Source organism: Lycorma delicatula, chromosome 2, assembly GCF_047948215.1.
Source record: "Lycorma delicatula isolate Av1 chromosome 2, ASM4794821v1, whole genome shotgun sequence".
NCBI lineage: Eukaryota > Metazoa > Arthropoda > Insecta > Hemiptera > Fulgoridae > Lycorma > Lycorma delicatula.
Genome location: NC_134456.1, coordinates 213,216,421 through 213,231,346, shown reverse-complemented (window position 1 = coordinate 213,231,346; position 14,926 = coordinate 213,216,421). Strand labels below are relative to the sequence as shown.

The 14,926-nt window shown below is 29.5% G+C and overlaps 1 pseudogene; it reads left to right on the top strand.

Moving 5' to 3' along the window:
- LOC142320053 (armadillo repeat-containing protein 7-like) lies at positions 1–11,478 on the top strand (annotated as a pseudogene).
- The last annotated feature ends 3,448 nt before the right edge of the window (positions 11,479–14,926 follow it).

The window sequence follows — 14,926 nt, the reverse complement described above, 5'->3', positions numbered from 1 at the left end:
ACCAACCCGGTGGGTAAACAACTAAACCAACCGGGTGGGTTAGACCAAACATTTGAAGAAGACGTTCTTTAACTACTTCAATATTGACTGACCTATCTATATTAAATAAACATTGTTTTCATAACATACGTTTGGCAGTTTTTAGGTTAAAGTTTTGTTGGTGAAACGTTATTGTAAAGTTTCTTATTTTAAAATGTTTAGTACATTTCAAAGATTGAAGGAAAGATCTGGTCACAAAAAACCTGAAAGATTTGAATATTTTTAAAAACTTGTTGAAGAATACTCAGCTATTACCACTAGTTTGGGTAACTATTATTCATAATAATAAATAATGATGATTTTTTTAATAAGTTTTTTTTTGTATATACCGTAGTTTGTTTAATTTTGTGTATTTTCAGATTTTATTTGTATTTGTTTTTTTTTGTTGGTTCGTATCTTCACTAAATAAAGGTATTTAAATTCACCAATTTAACTATTGTTTTGAATATTAACAATAAAACAAAATTTACCTTATTTATAGATTGATTATTTAACTACTATCTTCAATCTATAATCTCATAATCTGATTAAATTATAACATTTTAAAATAAATAAATATAATGTTCTTTATTGGTGTAAAAGGTTGAATATTTAGGTTATTATCATGTCTTCTTCCATTTTGATTTTGTTTGCTTATAGTTACTTCATGTTAAATATATCATTGAAAGAATATGTTGTTATTTAGAAGCTGGACTTGCTGAAGTTTTGTCAGTCTTAATTCGTAACGTTTCAGTCTACAGTCATGAACCTCACTTTAATCATAACGTAATCACAGTCATTTTTATAATAAAATTAATTACAAACACCTGACACCCATCTTTTGTGAATCTGTATGATATAAATTGGCATTTATGATAATGTCAGTTCCCAATTTTCTTCATATTTTGTGTGTAAAAAAAAACTATTTGTTTGTTTTACTGCAGTCAAATTAAGAACGTTAATTTATTTCCATTTCACGAGTGAATTATATTTTTGGATGAGAAAATGAGGTTAGCAAAGCACTCGTGTTTATGATCATTATGTTTTCTGTTTGATGCTTCAAAATTTGAATTTTATGTGCATGAAGCTTTAAGCTTTTCTATTTCACTTGTGCAATATAAACTTAAGGATTTGTAACTGCCATGAAGTTGCTCTCCCTGAATTATTAGGTGAACGAGTAAAAATATTATGAACTATATCTACTGATTCTTCACTAACTGACAGTATTCCAGCCTTTTTTTTATCTTTTTGTATTGAGCCAGTCTCTAAAAATCTTTCTAATAATTTATTTAATAAGTTTCATATCTGGAGAATTTTTACCATATTCAGCTATGAACATTAATAGGAGACTTCATTTCAAGTAGTGACATAATACATTGGAATTCTCTTCAAAGGTAATTTTGAGTAAACAGTAGAACACTCCTAGTGGCTAAATGATAAAGATAATTTATTTATTCAAATCTGAAACAAAACACAAACACAGGAAACAGTGCAGTAAAATATTAATATTTATTATTAAAATAAGATATAATATTAATTATTACATAATCATAATAATCTTCTATAGATATATTACATTCAACATGTGATTAAGGTAATATTCTAGAATTTAGGCTTTACCAGATACAATCAATGAATTATGTGCTCTAATGTTGACACAATTCACCACTACATATTTTAATTTTTTTTTCAGATATGAAACGTCAGTTAATTGCAAATTTAGCAAATTTTGCGTATGATCCGATTAATTATGAATTCTTGAGAGAATTATCTGTACTAAATATATTTTTAGATCTTTTAGCTGATGATGATTACTTACTCACCAGATTTGCTATATCAGGACTTTGTAATCTAGTTCTAGGTAAGAAAAAATTACATGTTCATAGAAACATTATCTTGTTTTAAGTGGATGTTAATATTTTTAAATAGTAGTAAATAAAAATATTTTCTAAAAAATGTTGAAGTTTCTACATATGTTGTAAAACATATACATAATTATGTCTTCAAATAATTTCCATAAATGCTTTCTGAATTGTGATTTATGTTATAGTTATTTTTTTACATATTTAATATCATCATGTAGAGTTTATATTTGAATAATTAACCTGGCTTTTAATCATGTATGTATTTCATTATGTGTGAATTTTGTGATACTGCTCTGATCAAAGTTTTATTATGGTTTCCCTTGATCCATCCAAGTAAATACTATTTTTTTAACCATGGAGTAGCACAATTACCATTAATTATGTGACCTAAATAACATATTAGTATGTACCAATCAGAATAAAAGATTAATTTATGTAAAATAAAAACGTAGAACATGTTAATATAAAGAAATTAAAAATTTAGATATGTGAAACAATAATAAACAAAATATGTGAAGATATGCAAATAAATAAGATAATTAATAAAGCTGGCAAATAGTTGCAGAACTTTCTATTTCTGCCTACAAAGGTCATTTTCCTAAACAGACTATACTCCTTTGGAGAAAAATGTAGTGGAATACTAAAATATTTAAGTATAAAAATAAAGAATTATTTTAAAAAATTAGTTTACGCCTTGATTAAATTTTGAGATACGGGACTTATGATGGATGTTACTCTACACCATTAGACTAATTGCAACCAAAACTAAATGGCATCAATGACTCATATTCAGAAATCATCATACAAAATTTATTAAAAATCAGTTAATCTAATATAAAGATATAAAGTAGAATAATTAGTGAAAAAAATGGTTTATTTTTCTTCACCGCACCTAAATGAAAATGTACAAATATATAACCAAAGTAATTATTTAAGGAATTTTCTAATTAATATAACATTGTGGCTTTTCATCCATCCAGAAATGACAAAAAATAAAAAAATAATTTTCTACCCCCACTCTTTATGGGGATTTGAATAAGACAAGAAACACCATTAAAAAGTTCCTTAGCTCTCTGAGAAGCATTTAATTATTTGAAAAAACAGGTGTCCAAAAAGTGCCACAACCTTATTGGAAAATGAGTAAGTTACAATAGTCGTTGGACGTGGCTTCCATTGAGCGATTCACATAATTGAACATGAAGTTGCATGCTCTTAAACACATGTTGCAACATTTGTTGAGGAATTGCAGCGACATATCGTTCGATTTCACTCTGCAATTCGGGAATGGTGTAAGCAGCATCCTTAAGGCATCCCTAAAAGAAAAAGTCAGGAGGGAATAAATCAGGAGACCAAGGGGGTCACAACCCCTTTGAAATCACTTGTCCCTGAAAACACAGATCCAAGAAAGTCATAATGTTGTTGGCTGTATGAGCCGTAGCATTGTCCATTTGAAACCACATGTACTCTAGCTGATCGGCAGGTATGGTGTTTACAAATTGTTGCACTATCTGTATGTAGCGCTACACTGTTCAGTGTGCCATGAATGAATGAATGTCATGAATTTTCACTTATGTGACATTGCTCACCAAACACCCACTTTTTGTCTGTGCACAGGAGACTTGTGCAGCTGATGTGTATGTTTTCAGATGCGTGATTTCCGTGCATTCATGTATCCATCGAGGTGGAACTGTGCCTCATCAGATTGAAAATATTCATCGAGTTCTTTCCCATCTATCGTTACAGATGACATGAACCGCTGACAGAAAATTACATGTTTTCCAGTGTCTGCAGGTAACAAGTCATGAATGAAATAAATTCTGTATTGATGCATCTTTAAATATTTGCCCAGTGCCATGTGGGCACTACCGATGGAGAGACCAGACTGGATAGATGGGCGTTGCATAGACTTCTTATGCAAGATCTCAAAATCACCATACTTACCACTTCGCCAGGAAATTAAAAATGGCTCTTTTATGTGCTAAGAATTTAGATAAAAATATTAAGCAGCCAATCAATAAATTTTAATAGTTTCATTATAAAATTTATCTTTTAAATTTTATAAATTAAACTGTTACACAACTGAAGTCTCAGTTTAATTTTCAGATAATTTAAAAATTAATTTTTCTAATGAAATTTAAGTTGAAACAACTTCTTTTTTAGTAGTTGTGTGTGGGTTTTTAGTAAATTGGCGGAAAAGGCTTTAAATCAATCAGTAATCTGTTTAATTAAAATGGCAATGCAAGCATAAATATGCACTTTTTCTCAGTAAAATACTGTTAAAAGTCTGTTTTGATTAGGATCGATTTTTTTTTATATGAATATATGCAATTTTTTTTTTTTTAACAGATAGGTTTTTGTCGTATGATTAAATCAGACTTTTTAATTTGATTTCATTGGAGATGAAATCACTTAAGAAAATTATCATTAATTAGAAATTATTTAAAAATAAACAATTTAAAATTTTAAATTTATATTACTATAAAAATAGAATTTTTAGATTGCTGAAAGAGCATGGAATATCACAATAATCGATTGTATTTCCTGTCGATGTACTATTGTCCCACACTTGGCGTCATCGTATGGATTGTGTGCTGATAGAAGCATCGGATGATCAGAAAAAAAGTCGTATTTACAGACGGCAAAAAGTGATGATGCAACCTTACGGGAAAATGAGTAAGTTACAATAGTAGTAGAAAACTGCCTCCATTATTCGATTTACATAATTGAATATGATGTTTCATGCTCTTAAACACATGTTGTAATGTTTGTTGAGGAATTGCCGTGACACATTGTTCAGTTTAGCTCTCCAATTCGGGAATGGCATGAGGATGAGTTTTGTAAACAGCATATGTAAGGTATCCCACAAGAAACAGTCAAGAGGGGATAAATCCGGAGACCAAGGGAGTCTCAACCCCTTCGAAATCATTTGTCCATGAAAACACCGATTCAAGAAAGTCATGGTGTTTTTGGCTGTATGAACCGTAGATTTGTCCTGTTGAAACCAGTGTACTCTAGTCGGTCTACGATGTTTACAAATTGTTGCACCATCTGTAAGTAGCACTCACTGTTCACTGTGCCGTTAAAGAATATCATGAAGATTCGCCCATGTTAAATTACACACCAAACACCCGCTCTTTTTGTCCGTGCAGCTGATGTGGATTTCCTGTACATCAAATGCGTGAATTCTGTACATTCACGTATTCATCAAGGTGGAACCATGTCTCGTCAGACCAAAACCGATTATAAAGTTCTTCCCTGTCTGGCGTTACAGATGATATGAACCTTTGACAGAAAGCTACACATTTTCCAGTGTCTGCAATTAACAACACAAATTCTGTACAGATATGTCTGTAAACCGTTGTGCGAGGCTGTGACCGGCAGTCGCACAGACTTCTTGGGACTAACAATATGCAGCTTTCACATCGATCAACTTTTCTGCTGTTAGCACTTTCAGTCAACCATTTTTGGCTGCATCAGCCACACTCACTGTCTCTTGGAACTTATTGTACAGCTGCTTAATGGAGGATTTGTTTGGTGCATCCACACCATATTTTTCTGTAAAGAAATTCTAGGTCCAGGAATAACTGGAACATTAATATACTGGGAGACAATGAATATTTTCTGCTGAATTGTATAATAACCCATTTTCTCTCAATTAAACCTCCAGCAAAAGAAGGAAATATTCTTCCATCAGATTGTTTCACTTTTTGAACACATTATATTTACATACATACCCTTTGAATAAAATGTTAAGATATGGGACCCCATAAGATCTTTTTCCCCCCTCCCCTTCATGAATTGTGATCAAAGTTCAATGTTATCAGTGCCCTGCATATACTAAAAACATTGTACCAAACTTCATTTGAATTGGTCCACCTATCCAGAAATATCAATAAAAAATAAAAGGGCAATATGTTTACATCTTCTGGAATTTTTCAATGCCAAAATTGTATTTTTTTGTTAGAAGAGTTTGTGAAACTTTAAGATTTACAAAATTTTATCCAATTAGGATTGTATTATATGGTATAATGTATACCTATACAATATAATTGAGAAAGTAAAAATAAATAATTCAGAAGAAGTTAATGAAAACTATTTGTACATGTATACAATTTAAATAGATATTTTGAAGATTCCTTTTTTTTGTGTAACTTTACAATATCTGCCATTTATAACTTCATATGTTTTTATTATTCTAACTATACTCTCCAGCATAACTAATAGACTACCATTAATAATTCATTTCTCATTTGTGACTCAAATCTTGAGTTAAAAGCTACAAATGACTTGTCATTATGTAACTGGATAGAAGAAGATAGAAAGGCAAATCACCGCAATCTCAAAAAATGGAGATTTTTTATTACAGTAAGGAGATTCCTCATGTATAAACCCTGATCCTTCAAGTCTTAAAAAGAGGATTGATGTAGACCAGTATTTCCTACATTGTTATGAAATGTTAATAAAAACTTTTTTCAGGAAACTTTGAATAATTTTTTTTTTTTAATTTATTGACAAAGTATTATCGTTTTTTTAAAAGAAAAATTTTTAATTGTATTCTAAGTGGTTTGATAATTTATTAAGTCCTTTTCCTGTAAGCCAGAGTATTATGTTGGTTAGTTACATGAAAACACTTCTGTTGTCTGGTTTGACTGAGGGGAATACTGTTATTTTTTTAAAAAATAATAAAAATTTTCTTTTAAGAAAGATTAATACTTGGTTGATGAATTTTTAAATAATATTAAATAAAATTCCTAAACTTTCTGAATCTCCAACATATACAAGGCGTTTGCGGAGGGGGGCAGATGTATGGCTGTAAGTACAGAGGAAAGCGCCTTTCTAGAACAGCTCCACTGTACATAAATAATTTAAATTAATGTCTTCTGAATTTTAAATTATTTTGCGGTTAATTATTTAATACTTTCACATAGAGTTTATATTTTAAGAAATAAATTGTTTAATTTTTTGTGTTTGTTACTCTTATGAAGGTTTTACCATGGTTTCCCTTGATCCATCCAAGTAAATTCTTCAGTAGTTCCTTTTTTTATCCATGAAGTAGCCTACTTACTCATTCCTTGTATGTTCTATATTATATAATATTATGTAACAATCAGAATAAAAGATTTATTTTTGAACAGTAATAAATATAATTCCTGAATTAATTATATTTGAGCAGTTACTTTAATTAAATTCTTCCAATTAATATAATTACTTTTTTTTTTAGATCCACAAAACAAAGAATATATTTTATTGAGCGGTGGAGTTGCTGCTGCTGTCTAGATTTCTTAGTTCAAATGATGAAGAAACAGTTTTATCAGCCATTACAACACTAATGTTTCTTATTACACCACAGTCAAAACCGGTATGAAAATTCTTCATTTTATATTATCTTTTTATATGCAATCCATTATATTTATTTTCTTGGCTATATTGTGTTATATCATATAGCCGTGCAGTATAATATTATAAGGAAAAGTATATCACTTAGGTCAAATTTTATATGTTCGGGTTTTCACAGATCTTGATATCTCATGACCCTGGATGAAATTTGGTATGATGATTTCTGTATATGGGGCTTTGATGTCTTCTAATTTTGAATAAAATCAGTCAAGGGGGAAAAGGGAGATACAGACCTTATTGGTCCCATATCTCAAAATTTTAATCAAAGAGTCTTTTAAGTTTTTTCACACAAAATTTAGTTTAGGTAGTTGAAGATAGCTATTGACGAGGTTTTGCCTAATTCAAACTCCTGTTAACAAGTGTGGTAAAAAACATTTTATTTCTTTTAATGTCTTACGTCACATACTTTATCTTCGATTTACATTTAGTTAAATTGTTTTAGGGATCCCTTACATTAATATATCATTTCAGTTGTTTATTTATGTTATTTCTTTCGTGGGTGTTGGGAGATAAGCCTAATTTTATTGGCTTTTTTCATCAGTTATTGTGTTTTACTTGATATCTCCAGACTAAATTAACTAATTAACCTAAGTATCCATTGTACAATGAGTTACAAAAAGTAGAAAGAAAGCTTTGTAACTCAATTTACCAAAATATTTGCCCTTCGCAGATTACCAACCCATCGGTGAGAAATTAAAAATGTGTAAGAAAACTGTTATAGAAATAAACAATTATTCATCTAATAAGTTACATTATAGTTGCCCCAGCAAATCTACGAGCTTGTGATGTTACGTGCTGACATCTCATTATATTATTTTCCAAAGCATTATTTTTGCACATAATTATTATTTTTATTTCATTTTTTAACTTACAAACAATATGGGCACCCAAACAATACATTTATGTTGTTGTGTGTTCAATTATTTCTGCTTGAGTTGATTACATATATAAAAATGCGTAATGACTCAATCTTGTAAACAATAACAATTTCTTAACCAATTACTATTGCTCTGATTGGTATTATGTATAGGCCCGTAAAAATTTATACTTGCAGTTAGAAATAATGTCTTTCATCACGATTATATTTGGATCCATCACTCATAGTACACAATGTGTGTATAAAGAAATAGACTTTAGTCCAATTTATGTCGTGTTCAGTGAAGGTATTTGAATAGTGTTTTTGTGCAATCATAATATTTTATAATTACTCATTGTTTTTCGCAAATTTTTTGTAATATATTATTTTATTTTTGTTCATGTGTTAGTGTGGTTTGCTGTGGCAGAATTTAAATCTGTATTTAAGGAAAAAAGTTAGTAGTTAAGCACGTGAAATTATCAATAATGTTTGATTTTATGAGAAAAAAAAGCTCTAAATGTAGGTAAATTATCTGACGACAAACATATAAGTGACATTCAAAAATGCGAAGAAAGAAGTGCTACTGCTTTTCAGATATCAAGAACACAGGTTCAAAAACTCAGAAGATAAAAAGAAATGATTTTTCAATTAACATGTGTTCTTTCAGCATGCTGAGAAAGTATAAACTACATTCGAAACCTGTCAATGGACTAAAAGTTTTAATTTAGGTGTTCAATGAATTTCTTTCAAAGAAGACCAAATTATCTACTTTAAAAAAAATAAGTTAAGAACTTCAGTCATCTATTGATTTTGAAGGCAGTGAATCAATTTTAGTTGTTATTCTGAAAGCATTAGGTTTCAAATGGTGTAAAACTGAAAATAAAAGAAAACTTTTAATTGAGAAATCCGATATCAGGTGGAAGAGAATTGAATATTTGCAGGCAATGGCTATGTACAGACAAAACGCTACAATTGTTTATTTTAATAAAAAACGTATATTTTAATTTCACATTATTCAACAACGTTGTGGTCAGATGGTATTGTTGAGGGTCTTCATGTGCCGATTAATAAAGTGACTGTTTAATAGTAATTCATTCTGAAGGAAAAATCAGTTTTATTCCAAATGCATTAATTGGAAAGCCAGTTCAAAAAGTGGCGACTACCATGACATGAATATAGGCAATTTCATGAATTGGGCGTGGGAAAAATTAATTCCAAATCTTCTACCAATGTTAGTAGTAGTTGTTGTTAACACCCCTTAAGTAATTACAGGTATTGTAACTCCAAATTCTAACTCCAGAAGAAACCATATGATAATTGGCTGGAGAAAATTCATATTCCATATAGTTCAAAAATGCTGAAACCACAGTTACATGAATTAATAAAGTTACATAAAGTAAAGAAATATTACTTGGATGAACTTTTGAAAAAACTTATTAGAGTCAAAATGGTATCACTTTTAACAGGTTTTTCATGATTTTCGAGAGATTATAACTTTTTTATTAGTAAAATACACAAGAAACGTTTTTATTTGCCATTAAATCTACAAAAACACTGCAAGGTTTGCAAATTTGAGATTTTTATTACCAGCCCCGTCAGAGTTATTTGAAACCAAAATTTGAATTTTTAAAAAAAATTAGTTTTCAAAAGTAATTAGTTGTAAAGATGTTTGGGTAAGTATATCACCGTTAATATTATATACGGTAAACTGCTAACATATACCTACATTTAAAAAAATAATCCAAACTGTGTATGTCATCCCTACTTTTTGAAAAAAATTACCAAAGTGAAATTTCACCGTTTTTCTTGTTCAATTTTATTGGTAATTTTCTCATAGAAAGAAGAGAGATAGGTAAATAAACCACTGTACCTATCTTTACCTTGAGAAAATATAATTAAATTGCTTTTTGTGTCATCCTTCCAGGACCAATAATTTTTTCAGCAAACCCTTAAAATCACAAAAATAGGTGTCTGCAGCGTAAAAAAAATGGCCGCCACAGGTAAACTGCTTAAATAAGTGGGTAAGTTTCAATTTTTTTTGAATTGGTCAAGCAAACCACTCCTTGGGTCACTTCAAATGGATTGATCCCTGTACTATGTTGATGACCTGACCAAGGCTTAGAACAAAGTGTGGGTATACAAAGATGAGGAAACCTCATGCTATTTTAAAATCCAGATCAGTGAAGAAGAGAATGGTGGTGGTCATATTTTTAGAGGGAGTCATGTTGGAAAATCAGAAGACAGTTACCAGTAAATTGTATACTGAGGAACACCTGCCCAGTGTTGTCTGAACTCTCAAGAAGCTGCGCTTAAAATCAAGGATGGATACTTGGTCTCTTCAGTATGATAATGCTCCAAAGTTTGTTGAGTATTTGGCCAGCACCGGAACAAATTGTTAGAGTATCCTTTCTACATTCCTAATCTCACTCCATGTCACTTCACACCGTTTCGTAAGGTAAAAAACAAACTGAAAGGAGGCATTTTTCAGGCAGTGATGAACTGCCTAACTGCCGATTTGGGACGATGAGTATCCTCAGATCTCTAACGAAACATGGCAGGGGATTTCTTTGAAAACTGGTTTTGAAGATTATAGAAAAGTGTGTGTATGTGTGGTGGAAATTATTTTGAAAAATTATGAAAATAATGTTGTATTGCTAAAACTTTGTATTGCTAAAGAATCTCTTTCTTCGGTCATCTCATAAGGACACCGCAAACAAGACTGTCAAGAAATATCATTGAAAAGCTCTGGTTCCAAAAGCTAGAAGTAGGATGGATCAAAGAAATTAGAGAAGATATGAAAGAATTGGGAATTTCCCTGACTGACCTACAGAATAAAACTGGAAAAATTACAAAGCTAAAAGATAAAAGCATTAGATTTAAACAAAAGACAGACAAACGACAAAATACAACGAAGAGGGTGTTTACGGATGAAGAAAAGAAAGCAAGATCTGAACGGATGAAGAAATACTGGGCAGCTCGAAAGAGTAAAATAACACGCTTTTCTCAGAAAAGATCCAACCAAAATTGACTTAAGTGGTCCCATGTTGGCCGTAAAAGCATAATAATAATAATAATATATATATATATATATAATTAATTAATATAATTTTATAATTAATTTATATAATTTTTTTTTTTCAGAAATAACCAGTTCAGAAATAGTTCAGTGTATGCTTACATTTTCATTGAGCCAGAATCAAAGATTAGCTAATTTAGCAAAATTATTTCTTGAAGATTATTGTACAGTAAATCAGACTGAAGATGTTAAAAATTCTGTTAATTATATTCCATTACCAAATACTTAATAAAAAAATATAATATGTGCAATTATTTGTGTTTTTACTTTTGTGTATGTGTTGTTTTTAATCAGACATATATTAATTAATAAATTAGGCTAAAAGAATAAAAAATGACAGTTCAAAAAGGAAAGTGTTTGGGTGTCAGGGTTTTGTAAAAGCATCATCACTTGTGTATAATATTTATACACATATTTATAATATTTATATACGTGTTATTAGAAGAATACAGAACAATTAGTTTAACTAGTCATGCATCAAAAATCTTAACTAGAATTCTATACAGAAGGATTGAGAGGAGAGTGGAAGAAGTGTTAGGAGAAGACCGATTTGGTTTCAGGAAAAGTATAGGGACAAGGGAAGCAATTTTAGGCCTCAGATTAATAGTAGAAGGAAGATTAAAGAAAAATAAACCGACATACTTGGCATTTATAGACCTAGAAAAGGCATTCGATAACAGACTGGAATATAACGTTCAGCATTTTTAAAAAATTAGGGTTCAAATTCAGAGATAGAAGAATGACTGCTAACAATTACAGGAACCAAACAGCAACAGTAATAATTGAAGAACATAAGAAAGAAGCCGTAATAAGAAAGGGAGTCCGACAAGGATGTTCCCTATCTCCGTTACTTTTTAATCTTTACATGGAACTAGCAGTTAATGATGTTAAAGAATAATTTAGATTCGGAGTAACAGTACAAGGTGAAAAGATAAAGATGCTACGATTTGCTGATGATGTAGTAATTCTAGCCGAGAGTAAAAAGGATTTAGAAGAAACAACGAACAGCATGGATGAAGTCCTACGCAAGAACTACCGCATGAAAATAAACAAGAACAAAACAAAAGTAATGAAATGTAGTAGAAATAACAAAGATGGACTACTGAATGTGAGAATAGGAGAAAAGATTACGGATGAAGAAGAATTTTGTTATTTGGTAAGTAGAATTACTAAAGATGGACGAAGCAGGAGTGATATAAAATGCCGAATAGCAAAGGCGAAACGAGCCTTCAGTCAGAAATATAATTTTTTTACATCAAAAGTTAATTTAAACGTCAGGAAAAGATTTTTGAAAGTATATGTTTGGAGCGTCGCTTTATATGGAAGTGAAACTTGGACGATCGGAGTACCTGAAAAGAAAAGATTAGAAGCTTTTGAAATGCGGTGCTATAGGAGAATGTTAAAAATCAGATGGGTGGATAAAGCGACAAATGAAGAGGTGTTGCGGAAAATAGATGAAGAAAGAAGCATTTGGAAAAATATAGCTAAAAGAAGTGACAGACTTATATAGGCCACATATTAAGGCATCCTGGAATAGTCGCTTTAATATTGGAGGGACAGTTGGAAGGAAAAAAAAAGGCAGGCAAGGTTTGGAATATGTAAAACAAATTGTTAGGGATGTAGGATGTAGGGGGTATACCGAAATGAAACGACTAGCACTAGAAAGGGAATCTTGGAGAGCTGCATCAAACCAGTCAAATGACTGAAGACAAAAAACATGTTATTAAATGTTTTTATTTTATTCTATTTAATGACTTCAATATACTCTTTATATGTAACTACAATTTTAATCCTTTAATTTTATGTTTAATATTTCATTTTATAAATACTATACATGACTGATGATGTGGGATTCCGAGAAAGTACTTTTGTGAAAAATTATGCAATACAAATAAGGTAAGATTTGTCTTATATCTGTACTTGGTGGATTAAGTTGAGTTATTTATATATTTAAATTTATATTATAGGTCGTGAAAGGATTGAATTTAGAAAAAATAAATATATATATATATATATATATATATATATATATATATATATGTATGTATTAAAAAATATATATTTTATATAAAAGGATCTCTAACAATCCAATTCTAAAGAATGGTTGTTATAAAATTGGGTCTTAAGATATCTTCAAATTATATTTATAATTAAATCTTTCATAGAAAAAATTTTCCACTTAAATTTTAACGAAAAAAGTTTACAGGACCTTCAGAAAAACAATAAAAAATCCTTGAAAAAAACAAAAATATAAGAAATCCTATGAATAAAAACAAATTATTAAACTTTAATAAAAAAAAAATTCAGGGCTAACTGAGCACCTACTTCTGCTTTTTTTATCATTTTATCCATGAAATCAAAAAAAGTAACAAATTCTCTCCTACTTCAAATATTTTTCATTTTGAACCTACAATTTCCCCAATCCTTCCATTAGAAACAACTCAAAAATTAAAAAATTAAATGGTAGGGTTGATATAATTTTAAAGGGTATTAAAAAACAACTTGAATAGTTTGATAATAATAATACCGAAAATGATGACATTTAATATTTTTCAAATTGATCTACAATCCACCGCAAGTAGTGTTCATACAGAAAAACAGATAATGTTTATGTAGAAGTACTTGCTAAATTTCACTTTTTTTTAGTGTTCAACAGTTATTTAAGAGTTATTGCAGACCACAATAGAATGAAAATAATTTAAACACAATTTTTAATAACAAATATTTATTAAAACTTAAAAAATCTTCTTCTGACACAATGTGTCATCTGCCTTTGGCATTAATAAGTTCATTCACATGCTTTAGGATGGATTTAATCAGTTTTTCACATGCTGACATCATTTCTTCACCTTTAAACCAAATGTTGATTAGATTACTATCATTTGTTTTTTTGCATAGTCTAGCTTTCTTTGAAGATTGTTCACACAATTGGGTTAAGATCTTGGCCATTAGAGAAGTTAAATCATTACTTTTTATAAATTCGATAATTAATTTTTATTTATGGCAGGGTGCAAGATCCTGTTAATAAGCACTGCATCCGGTCAGCTAGTTTTATCAGATTTTTACGAAGTCAGACAAACTTATTCTACCATATTTGTATATTATCAGAATTCACCTAACAGTTAATTGACATTATTCATCCTACCCCTGTATCAAAAAGCAGTCACATATTTTCTTTATGTGATGAATTATGCACTGATCTAAATAGTTTCGGTAAAAGGATTTCTCTCATAACCAGATTATTTCCTTGAAGAAAAATAAAATGTTTTAACTGAAAAAAAAAAATACAAAAAATTACAATATATTTGATTGCATATAAAAAATTATTTTTTAAAAAAGTTTTTATATAACTAATATTAACATTAATAAAAAAAGGAAACAAATTAGAAAAATCCTCTAAAAAGTAAAAAATAAGAATTAAATGAAATTGAGAATTTTAAACAAAAAAATATAATATATTAACAAATATAAAAATGCACTGAAAAGTAAAAAATAAATTATATAAATAACCAATAAATAAATGTAATAATTATTAAATTTTAAAATTAAAAGTAACGAAAATATTTAGTTAAATAAAAGCGAGGCGCAGTTTTTATAATTTATTTAAAACACAACATTTATTTTTACAATTAATCTTCATTTTCAATAACGATGTGAGGAGGTGGAAAGGTCTGCTGGAGAACCTCTCCAGTTGAGACCGACTAGCTATGAGTA